We start from the raw sequence: 12,946 nt of genomic DNA, 5'->3' as shown, positions 1-12,946 counted from the left end.
GTTGTGAAAAAAATTTGGATGAAAATAGCTGCTTCTGAACATTTTGAACACGTTTTCAAGTCACGTGACCACAGCTACTGTAATGTTTCCCACGCGTGCCGTTTTGGCCACATCACTCCAACCATCTGTGATGGACTAGAATGGTTTTAGTTTACGTGCTGGCCCGTTTTGTGGCATGCTGCTTCCAACGCCAGCACGCTCCAACGTCATTACAGGCACAAACAACCGCTGAAGAACTTTGTGACGGATACAAGTATTTTTGTCCACGCAATGTACAAGGTCTGTCATCAGGGCCGGATTAACGACCGGGCCGTCCGGGCCGTGGCCCGTGGGCCTCTAGTGATGAGGGACATAAAAAAAAATAAAAAAAAATAAAAATTTTAACTTTAATTTAAAAAAAATGTAAGGCCCCTCGTCACTCTTACTTCCGGTTGCTGCTGAACGGACGTGTTTTTGTGGACCTCCCAAACTTTCAAACTTTAGACTGTTTTCTTTTTACGTTACTGTTTTCTTTCTTTCTACCATTTTTAACCATTGATCTTAACTGATCACTGTGACTTTTATCGTTTTTATCTTTTATCGTTTATGCTGTTGGATTTATTGGTCTTATGTGACTTTTCACTGGACGTGACCTAAGTTATCGAAGCTTGTTGTTACCATAGCTCCAGCTACACGCTACAGTACTCACAGTGTTTAACTCTCCCGAGGAAATGGCTCCGACGTCAGATGTCGCAGAAATGCGAACGGAACTGAAGTCCATTGAGATGCTAGTAATGGATCTTCTCAAGCGTCAAACGGAGCTCATGTCCAGGCTGGCTAGCATGGAGCAAGCGGACGCTGGCTGCTCCAGTAGTCCCTCCTGGGCGAAAGTGGTGAGGGGCCGAAGGAAGCTCTCCCTTCCTCTCTATGATCCCTTTGATTCACCTCAACTATCCAACCGATTCAATCCTCTGTGTAATGATCCCGGCTTCCTAAATATTAAAGGCAACCAACTTGTGTCTAGCCACGCCCAACTTGCGTCTAGCCACGCCCCCGCGGCGATGCAGCAGCACTGTCGCGGCAGCATTATGTAGCTGTAATCCCCCCTCTTTTAAGATCGACAACTAGCTCAACTGGTAGCGCCACCTTGCTGTGGATCCTGCGGTCCGTTGGTGACAAGTTCGATTCCCTTCAATTTTTTTTATTTTTATTTATTATTAACACTTTAATCGCCATGGGTTAAATTCATAATTTACCATCCCTCGCCAGCTCTATTTGTCTATGGAGAAGTTCCCCTTTTTTGCAGGGCTATAACTTTTTAAATTCTATTGCTACATTGCCATTATTATGGCCCATTCAATGTCCTATATGTATTGTTCAGGGTGTAGCAACGTTAAACTTTTTCATTCACATATTCATACTAAAATATGGTCTAAAGTATAAGTATGTTTTTATCGTTTTCTGCAGCTTTCTTCAGAACGTGATTTATAGCCCTAAATGCATTATATTGATGATCAAATACAGTTTGGTAGGAATCTGTGCGAGATGAAAAATTTCAACTGGACGTACTTCTAGAATGATCTACGTATGATCTGATGATGACCGGATGGGCGGGGGATCGTTTATAATTCCGTGGGCAGCGTTAGATGATTCATCCAGAGTGGGTCATATGTTCATCATAGCAGTTTATATGGAATACGTTAGAAAATAACGCTGAATCTTACCGTATGTTCCTCGCGCCGTTGGACGATCAGCGTGGAGTAGACCGTTTTCGATTATGGGATGTTGATCCTGATGAACCATTTCCAGGTTGTATAATACTATATACGTCCAAATAACGTTGTTTATTGAGTTAGGGCGAGCGATTGATCATCCAGTGTGTTGAGATGGAGTCCGGCTACCGATCGCGAGTGCCCGGAGCACATATGGATGAGCACTTCCTGTTTGGCGCGCCCCTCCCTCTGCCGATCGGCCACCAGATGGCGCTGGTTAAGGTTAGAGTTTGTCTTAGAGAATGGCAATATTCTTTCGGAGTTGGTTAAGGTTAAGGTTAGGCATTGTTTCGGAGTTGGTTAAGGTTAAGGTTAAGGTTAGGCATTGTTTCGGAGTTGGTTAAGGTTAGAAGGGTTAAGTTTAGGCGCTGTTAAGGAGCTGGTTAAGGTTAGAGTTTGTCTTAGAGAATGGCAATAGACAGCCTATTTCCGCGCTGCAGCTCTCTCGCGCTGCCGCGGTCACATGGGCGTAGTGGCCAATCAGAGAAACGCTAAACACAAGTTGTTTGCCTAAAATATTCACGCATCCCGGCCTCCTGGGCTCTCCCTCGCTTCAGTCTCCTGCTGCTAGTGCTGTAGCCTTGCTCAATGACTATCCGATGCTAGCTACTAGCCAGGCTCCAAGCAAAGCTGCCAGGACGGCCCTCTCCAGCTCACGGCTCGGCCATGGAAGTAGAGCTGCGCCCTGGAGCAGAAAGCGATCTGCCCTGTTTGCTCTCGCATCGCCAAACTCCCCAGACTCAGGCGATGGGTCCGACTCCCCAAAGTTTAAACGTCCTCGCCTGCGGTGCTCTGCAGCCCATGCCAGTACGGTCATTCAAACGGCGAGTGTTATCGATGGAAATGCCACTGTGAACGAGTCCCTCCACACGGCGCTGCTGCCCGACCAACCGTCTACCTCCGCCAGCAATACAGACGCTACTCCTGTGGCTTTTCACCATAGAAACCTGGCCATCTACGACGGGGGATGCATCCATGAACAGCCAGAGATCCTACTCATCGGAGATTCCATCACCAGGTTTTTGCAAATACCACACAGCATTACATATTGTTTTTCCGGTTTAAAGGTTACTGACTTACTACAGTGTACTCCTGAAATCATCTACAGATATCCCTCCGCTCACACCGTTATCATTCATATCAGAGCAAATGACGTAATGGCTAGACAATCCGCTAAACTCCAATCTGACTTTGAATCACTCATTCTCACTATTGAGAGTCTGGGCAAAATATGCATTGTGTCCGGCCCCATTACATCCATAGGTCGTGGATCTGAACGATTTAGCCGTCTGTTCTGGTTGCACCAGTGGCTGCAGACCTATTGTACTGCTACAGGACTTTGCTATATAAATAACTTTGATCTGCTCTGGTCCAGGAAAGACCATTACAGACCTGATGGCATCCATCCAAACATATCGGGGGTAAATGTGCTAAAGCATAACATCATACAATGTGTAGCATCACTGGCCTGACAACCAAGCCTATCTGGCTCTGTAGACCATCTACAGAAGCAGCCTAAGCTACAAAGAAACATGTTGAGTGTCATCCCGGTTCTGACCACCAGAAGACTAATCAATTACTCATTATCACGTCCCATATGTAAATCGAACCTTATCAATATCAGTGTTCAACCACAGACTATCTCATGCCCCACTACAGAACCCGTACAGCTAAAACTAGCACTGTTCAACATTAGAGCGCTGAAACAAAAATAATTTCTGATAAATGAACTCATAGTAAAACATGGTGTACATTGTATGTTTTTAGTAGAGACATGGCTAGACAACATCACTGGTGTAGCAACACTGATTGAGACCTGCCCTTCCAATTTTTTATTCTATCAATCAAACAGACAGAGTGGGAGGGGAGGAGGAATAGCAGCAATCATCTCCACTCAATTTGTGTGCAGTGATATTGACCTGGGAACATTTTTATCATTTGAATACCTTGCTATTGTATTGAAAACAGAACTGCCAGTAGTATGTGTCACATTGTATCGACCACCAAGGTACTCGCCACTCTTCATACAGGAATTTTCAGAACTCATATCGATCTGCATTACCAGGTATGATAGAATCATTCTTAATGGAGATCTAAACATTCATATCAACAAAAAGGATGACCCCAGGGGTTGCGAGTTTCTGAACCTAATGGACAGTTTTGGACTGATGCAACATGTTCACGAGGCCACCCACCAACATGGCAACACTCTGGACCTACTAATAACAACAGGGCTAAACATTGAGAATGTATCAGTAAAACAAATTCCAATTTCTGACCATTATTGTGTGTTATATGGTACAAGCCTAATATTACATAAGACCAGAAGTGAATTCCTAGTTCACAGAAGGCTTCTGGACGCTAGAGCTGAAGCAAAATTCTCTAGTATGATGAAATCATATGACCAATGCAGTGAATCCTCCTTAAATCAGAAATCAGAAATCAAAACCTCCACAGCACCTTGTCAACAGTGTTAGATACTGTCGCCCCTCTGAAGGTTAAAAAGGTAAAAACTGATAGAATCTCTCCATGGTTAAATAAAACCAATGTTAAAGATAACAAGAGAAAATGTAGGATAGCCGAGCGAAAATGGAGGAAATTCAAACTCACAGCTCACTTTAATTTATACAAAGACGCCATGGGCGCATACAATAAGGCAATACAACTTGCGAGAAAGGAATATTTTTCCAAAATGATCTCAGAAAATATGGTTAACTCCAGGGTACTTTTTTCCACCATCGACCGGCTGATTAACATGCCACCCCCCCATATACCGCAGCAATCAGCCACAAAATGTGAAGAGTTCGCAGTTTTCTTTAATGAAAAAATATCATTGATTAGAGTAAGCATTGCCTCTGATATAGATCTGGCTGTGAGTGGAAACCCACCTGAGATAACTATGGGGGAATTCACATGTATTACATTACCTGACCTCTGTAAGATTGTTTCTGAGTGTAATTCCGCCACCTCCTGCCTTGATCCTATACCAACAGCATTTCTCAAGCGGGTGTTCGATAGTGTCTCAAATCATGTCCTTGAAATCATAAATATGTCGCTTAAAACAGGCACTTTTCCAGATGCATTTAAAACAGCTGTAGTAAAACCACTACTAAAGAAAACAAACTTAGATGTAAACGAACTAAAAAGCTATAGGCCAATATCGAACCTTCCCTTTATCAGCAAGATATTAGAAAAGATAGTCTCAGTACAAATAAACTCCTTTCTCAAAGATAATAACATCATGGAGGAATTACAATCAGGTTTCAGAACAAATCACAGCACTGAAACTGCCCTTACTAAAATAGTTAGCGACCTCAGGCTAAACTCCGATGCTGGCAAAGTCTCAATTCTTGTCCTATTGGACCTTAGTGCAGCGTTCGATACGATTGACCATAATATCCTAATCAGTCGTCTTGAAAGACTGGTTGGCTTTTCCGATCATGTACTAAATTGGCTCATAACATACATTAAGGGGAGAAGGTTCTATGTTAAGCTTGGAGACAATGTATCCGAGAAACATGACAGCAACTTTGGAGTTGCACAAGGAAGCTGCCTTGGTCCATTACTCTTCTCACTATATATGCTGCCCCTCTGGGACATCATTCGAGACCACAATGTATGCTTCCATAGTTATGCTGATGATACACAACTATATATCTCCGCAGAACCAAATAACACTACAGCCATACAGTCCATTACAAACTGTCTGTTAGCAATAAACAAGTGGATGAACAATAACTTCCTAAAATTAAACGAAAGCAAGACCGAAATCCTATTGATCGGCCCAAAAGCGAAAAGGGAAGTGCTGTGTGAAAACCTGTGGAGTCTGTCATCCTATGTAAAGACTGAGGTTACAAGCCTAGGTGTCATCTTGGACTCAGACCTGACCTTTAAGTCTCATATTAATAAGGCCATGAAAACGTCATTCTTCCACCTAAGAAACATAGCGAAAGTAAGACCTTTCGTAAATAAAAAGGATGCAGAGACACTGATTCATGCTTTTGTCTCAAGCCGGCTTGACTATTGTAATGCACTGTTCACTGGTCTTCCCCAAAGCAACCATTGGGAAGCTTCAGCTTATCCAAAACTCTGCAGCTCGATTATTAACTCATACAAAGAGAAGGGAACATATCACTCCAGTCCTAGCCACTCTGCACTGGCTTCCAATAACTCATAGAATTGATTTTAAGGTCCTTTTCCTGACATATAAAGCACTTAATGAGCAAGGACCAAAATACATAGCAAATTCCCTAGTTAGTTATCTGCCCTCAAGAACGCTACGGTCATCCACTACAGGTTTACTAGACACACCCAGAAACCAAAAGAGGATAGGAAGTATGGCATTTGCCAACTATGCCCCAAAACTATGGAACACACTACCAACACACATCAGAAACGCCAGCTCCATACACATTTTTAAAGGAAAATTAAAAACGTACCTATACAGTCTAGCTTACAAATAGTGTACCATGCCTTAGGGAAAGCGAGTATCTTATTGAAATGTTTTTATTATTATGTTTATATTTGTTATGTATTGATCTTTTACTGAAATGTTATTTTACTGTACTTTGCCTATTGCCGTACTTTTATTACTGTTGTCTTATTAATGTGATGCTTTATTTTTAGTACCCGGAGCTGCTAACTGGCTAACGTTATGAGAGCTAACGTTGCTACCTGCTGTACCCGGAGCTGCTGGCTAGCTGACGTTATGAGAGCCAACGTTGCTACGTACTGTACAAGTGCATTGGTTTAGTGCACTTCCTACTTCCGGTTGCTGCTAAACAAGTACAAGTGCATTGGTTTAGTGCACGTTATGAGGGCTAACGTTGCTACCTACTAGATATTGGTTTAGCATTGGTTTAGTGCACGCTATGAGAGCTAACGTTGCTACCTACTAGTTATTGGTCTAGTGCACTTCCTACTTCCAGTTGCTGCTAAACAAGTACAAGTGCATTGGTTTAGTGCATTTCCTACTTCCTAACTGGCTAACGTTATGAGACATAACACAAAAACGCTATGGCTTGGAAAAGCCTTATGGATCCATAAGGCTTGGAAAAGCCTTATGGACCCATCTCTTTAGATGAGGGAACGGGTACATATGCACACAATACACAACCACTAATAAAAACGTAACTACACTAACGTTATGAGAGCTAACATTGCTACCTACTGTACAAGTGCATTGGTTTAGTGCATTTCGTACTTCCGGTTGCTACTGAACGGACATGTTTGTGCGGACCTGTTCTCCCAAACTGGTCAGCAAATGACTGTTTTCATTTTTACGTTATTATTATTATTTTTTTTAAACATTGATCTTAACTGATCACTGTGACTTTATTGCTTTTATCGTTATATAATATGCCTATGTTTGTGTACAGCACTTTGAGCTACATGACATGTATGAAAGGTGCTTTATAAATACTTACTTACTTACTTACTTACTTACTTACTTACTTACTTACTTACTTACTTACTTACTTACTTACTTACTTACTTACTTACTTACTTACTTACTTACTTACTTACTTACTTACTTACTTACTTACTTACTTACTTACTTACTTACTTACTTACTTACTTACTTACTTACTAGAGGCCTTTTGGAGGCCCCTCGTCACAAGAGGCCTTTTGGAGGCCCCTCGTCACTAGAGGCCCCAAATTATTATTATTTTTGTAACCTTTATTTATTTTTTTAATGTCCCTCGTCACTAGAGGCCCCAAATATTTGTTTATTTTTTTTTAATTTTTATTTTAAATCTTTTTGGAGGCCCCTCGTCACTAGAGGCCCCACATTTTATTTTGATTTTTTTTCTTATTTTGGAGATCGATGAAAACATATTTCATCAACAAAAATATTTAGTCAACAAAAATATTTCATCAACTAAAATATACAGTACGTCACACCCTGCCGTCTGCAAGTGGCTAATCTTGAGTATTTTTTCTCCTCTTCATAAGAGTTTGAGGTTTTCCGTTTGAGGTAAAAACAGCAATAAAAAGTCAAAACTTGCATCTCGACATCCCAGCCCCGACGCCTGAATACTTTTACCAACGGTTCGTGTTCTGCGCTCTGATTGGCCACTGACGTTTCTGGTAGCGCCAATCGTGTGACGCCTCTTTCTTTCACCGGTTAAGCTTAGGCACTCTTTCGAAGTTGGTTAAGGTTAGAGTTTGTCTTAGAGCAGGGCGATAGAACACCAGCCCTGATTCCATACCTTAACCAACTTCGAAAGAATATTTCTATTGTATTTTTTTTCTTTTATACATACATACATACATACATACATACATACATACATACATACATACATACATACATACATACATACATACATACATACATACATACATACATACATACATACATACATACATACATACATACATACATACATACATACATACATACATACATACAGCCCCACCCCCACCTAATAGACAGTCCCCTCCCCACCGTATGTAATGTATATATTCTCTCCCCACCGTATGTATATTTCTCTCCCACCCACCCACCCCCTCCTAATGTACAGTCCCCTCCCCATCATATGTATATACTCTCTGTCAGGATCTATGGGTAACAGTACTGTATATTTGCATATCATATATGTCACAAATGTAATAGTACTATATACCTGTATGTCATGTATGTCCCTATTGTAAGATCCTGATCAAACTGGCCAGTATCACGTCTTCATCTGTTTTGGCTCTCCATCCAATTCCTCTGCGTTGTGTTATTTTAATGGTCCTGACGTCTACGACACTGGCTGATAAGATCCTATCTCCCCCGTTAGTGCAATCCATAAACCATACTAATTCTCCACCTCCGTAAGAATTCGACACTTCGACACCGTGAAATACCTTATGAGGAAAAGCGTTGTTTTATTGCTATAAACAGAACCTCATAATCAGATGTTATCAGATGTTATCAAATTGTATCGTCCTCGAAGAGTCTATTCTAATGATCTTTCGGTGTGTTTGTCTATCGTCCTTTTGTTATTCAGTCCAATAGTGTTCAGGCCTGGTCTTTAGCCTAACCCTCCTCGCGTTAGCCGAAGCTAGTGATGATGTGGCATTCTTCCTCCCCCCCCCCCCCTCTCAATGAGAGGAGAGAGTGTCTTCTGTGTGATCTCAGTCCTACTCGCTCTTGGTCAGATTCTAGTCTGCCTTACACCCGGAAACACCATTCGACTTATAGATGTTCGTCGTCGCAACGACGGCCCCGCCTTCTGGTTGTCATGCGACGTGTTGTCATGACAACTGCTAACCTTTCACACATTAAAATGCAGTTTCTACTGTTTCATTAAAATAAACCACTCTCCCTCGCTCTGGGAGACACTTGCTATCAGTGTTATGTCTCTGAGGAATTAAAAACAAACCCTCTCGCTGGCAGTGTGCTGTGACACCGCTTCGTCTCCACCGTCAATATCATCCCGTGATGATAATGATATTACCCTCTTAAAGCAGTTTATAAACCAAATATACATTGAAAAAACCACCATTTTCTCTCACTATGCCATAAATGGCATGATGTCATACATGTCACTATGAATTGAAAATGGGGGACCCTGATGTAAACAAGACAAACGTCTTTCTCGGTCTGCATCCCCTTAACAATTGTGTGTATTGAGCCGTACTGTATTATTTGTACCCATTCTGCAATCTGTTAAATACAATTTTCATTAATTCATTCATTCACAGACAGTAACACAGGAGAAAAGCACATTTCAACCCCCTCCCTTCCCTAATTATAATTTAAATTGACATTCACGTAATATTATATTCTTGTCTCCAAAGTGTGTGCATGTATTTTTTCTTCCTGAAGATGGCGCCATCCCCCCATCTAAACATGATGTGTTTCTTTTCTCTTCTTGATTGATTGATTGAAAACTTTATTAACAGATTGTAGAATGGGTACAGTACAGTACAGTACAGCTCAATAATTGTTAAGGGGATGCACAGAGAAAGACTTTTGTCTTGTTTACATCAGGGTCCCCCATTTTCAATTCATCATAACATATATGACATACATGACATACAGATAGACAGTACTGCTACATCTATACATTTATGACATACCAGATTTGCAAATACAGTACTGTTTGTGATACGAAAAGAGTCCAGAAAAGTGAGTATATACATTTGACGAAGAAACTGTACATTGGAGGAGGTTGGGTAGGTGGGGTGGGGTTGGGGGGGTGGGGGGGACTGTACATTGGAGGTGGTTCGGTGGGTGGGAGGGCTGGGTGGGTGGGGGACACTGTACAACTGTACAAGCAAAACTGTACATTGGAATATTGACAAAACCATACTTGGTCATTTACTGTACATTGGAGGGGGTTGTGTTATGACATTTACAGGGGCCAGTTTAGAATTGCAGTCTCCCGTAGGTGTTCCTTGAGAGTGTTTTTGAAAGTGGGTAGTGATTCGCATTCCTTTACAGCTTTGGGTAGGGCGTTCCACATTGATGTGGCATAATTGCGAAACGTGTTTAGTCCCTTGTTTGAGCCGAATCTGGGTTTAACATGATTTGTGGAGCTCCCTCTGGTGTTGTGATCGTGGTATTCACTGACCTTTGGGAAGTATTTTGACATGTACATGGGTACCTTGGTCGTGTAGTGTATCTTGTAGACCAGGCCCATTGCAAGTTGCTGTACTCTGTCGTCTACTCTAAGCCATCCTAGGTTGTCAAAGTGGGCAGGGGTGATCAAAGTCCTTTTAGCTTGGCCCTCAGAGCCCACCAATATATATATATATATATTTTTTTTTAAAGTGACATATAAAAACGCCACTGTGCGTGCATGCACGTGTATGTGTGTGTGGGGGGGCCTCCACAAGAATCTGGCCCAGGGGCCTCTGAAGTCTTAATCTGGCCTTGTCTGTCATGCTTTGATGAGTTAGCCTGGCATCGACAGACCGGGTGGAAATGTACACGATGGCCCTGCCTGCTTCTGCCGTTTCTCCTACAGGGGTGACGACCTCTTGCCAATAGGACAGCCAGTCACGAGAAGCCCTCCAGTGCACGCAGCCCGATCTCGGTTAAAATACATAAATAAAGTACCTTTTTATTTATTAAAAAGGTACATAATAAGATAAGATAAGATATTCCTTTATTGATCCCCTTGGGGAAATTCAGGCATCGGAACAGCATGGGGTAGAAGACATAAATATAGGCAATACAATTATAGTACAGTAGAAAGTAAAAATAGGCAGTGTAAACAATATAATTAACTCTACACCAGTGGCGGCTGCTGACCAATTTTTTGGTGAAGCACAAATTATTATATTATATTATATATTCAATTATATTTTTAAAACATCCCCAAGGCTGCAACACCCCCATTCCTCCCAGGTGTCAGGCTCCTCATTCGCACATCACCACCACCCCTCCTGCTCCACTGACATCACCACCGCCACTACCACCACCCCTCCTGCTCCACTGCCATCACCACCCATTCGCACATTCTCATGTTGACCAGAAAGTCAACGAACCACACTTCGACCTCCCCGGGCCGAACCGACCACTTTCCTCGAAATCGGACAGAAAAACAAACTTGTCATCAAACAAACATATTTTTATAAAAAAATATATATATATATATATAAAAAAAAACGTATTAAAAAAGTTAAAAAAAATTCGGGACCTCCATGTTTTGGGGGTCTTCATCGGCAAAATCGGATCCGGGATTCAGCTCCCAACAGTCGGGCAACAACTGCAGGTTTTCAGCCTCTCTCCAGGCTCCTGGACAGAACGAGCCGCGTGATTTTTTTCCATAGTCTATGTCTGCGAAGAGGCTACGGAAAAAAATCACACCGCTGTGCGTCTCTGATTGGATCTTAAGTTTGGAAGGCACTGGAGGACGGTCTTAACCAAGACATGGACATCCTAGTAGCCTATCTACAAAAGTGGCGCATACAGCTCAGCACCAGCAAGACCGTTTCAGCAGCATACCATCTCTGCAACAGAGACGCCAAGAGGGAACTGGAGGTATATGCTGACCACAAGCGTCTGGAGTCCCAGCAAGCCCCTAAATACCTTGGCGTGCGTCTGGATCGGACACTGTCCTTCAAACAACACCTCGAAGATGTCAGGGCAAAGACAACATCAAGGGTTGCGCTGATCCGACGCCTCGCAGGTACAACCTGGGGAGCCACTGCCAAGACCCTTCGGATATCCACCCAAGCCCTGGTCTTCTCGGCAGCAGAGTACTGTGCCCCAGTCTGGAGCAGAAGCCCACACGTTAAAAAAGTTGATGCGGCTACTAACAACGCCCTCCGGATCATCACTGGATGCCTGAAGGCTACACCCGTCTTCCTGCTGCCAGTCCTTGCAGGAATCGCACCAGCTGGCCTACGACGAGAGGCTGCCACTCTCGTCCTAGCAAAGAAGGCAGTGAAGCATGACTGGCACATCCTACACAACACCACAACAACAACAGCACCTATAAGCAGACTCAAGTCCCGCCACCCCTACAACAAGGTGGCACAAGAGATGCTCCGTTCCACCACTGAGGACCTATCCAGAAATGGATGGCTGGCGGCAGCCTGGAAGAGAGAGTGGGAGAGTGCTGGGCCAACCCGTATCCACCACCACATCTGGGATCCAGGAGATGGCGCCACAGGAGACGATCTTCCATGCCGGCAATGGGTTCTGCTGAACCGTTTAAGATCTGGGGTTGGTCGCTTTAAAGCATCATTCAAGAAGTGGGGCCTGGCAGACAGCGCTGCATGTGAGTGTGGAGACCCTGAGCAGACTGTTGACCACATCCTGACCATCTGCCCCCTATACAAACCACCCTCGGAAGCCAGCCTCTTTGATGTGGGACCAGAGTTAAGGGCATGGCTACAAGATACGGAGTTGGACCTCTGACGTTACACGAAAGAAGAAGAAGTGGCACGGCGTGAACGACAATCAGTCTCGTGCGCAAAGTCTCACTAGCCCGCCTACCCTACCCTAAGAGGCCCCCCCCGATTCCCATCTCCATCCGAGGGGTGGATGTGGAGATGGTGGACTCATACAAGTTCCTTGGGGTACACCTGAACAATAAACTGGACTGGTCGGACAACACAGAGGCCCTCTACAGGAAGGGACAGAGCAGGCTGTTCTTCCTGAGGAGACTCAGGTCCTTCAATGTGTGCAACAAACTGCTGCAGTCTTTTTACCAGTCTGTTGTGGCCAGCATCCTCTTCTATGCTGTGGC

This window comes from Notolepis coatsorum (genome assembly GCF_963971535.1).
Source record: "Notolepis coatsorum genome assembly, chromosome: 4".
In the NCBI taxonomy this organism is placed as follows: domain Eukaryota; kingdom Metazoa; phylum Chordata; class Actinopteri; order Aulopiformes; family Paralepididae; genus Notolepis; species Notolepis coatsorum.
Note: the sequence above shows the minus strand (reverse complement) of the source record.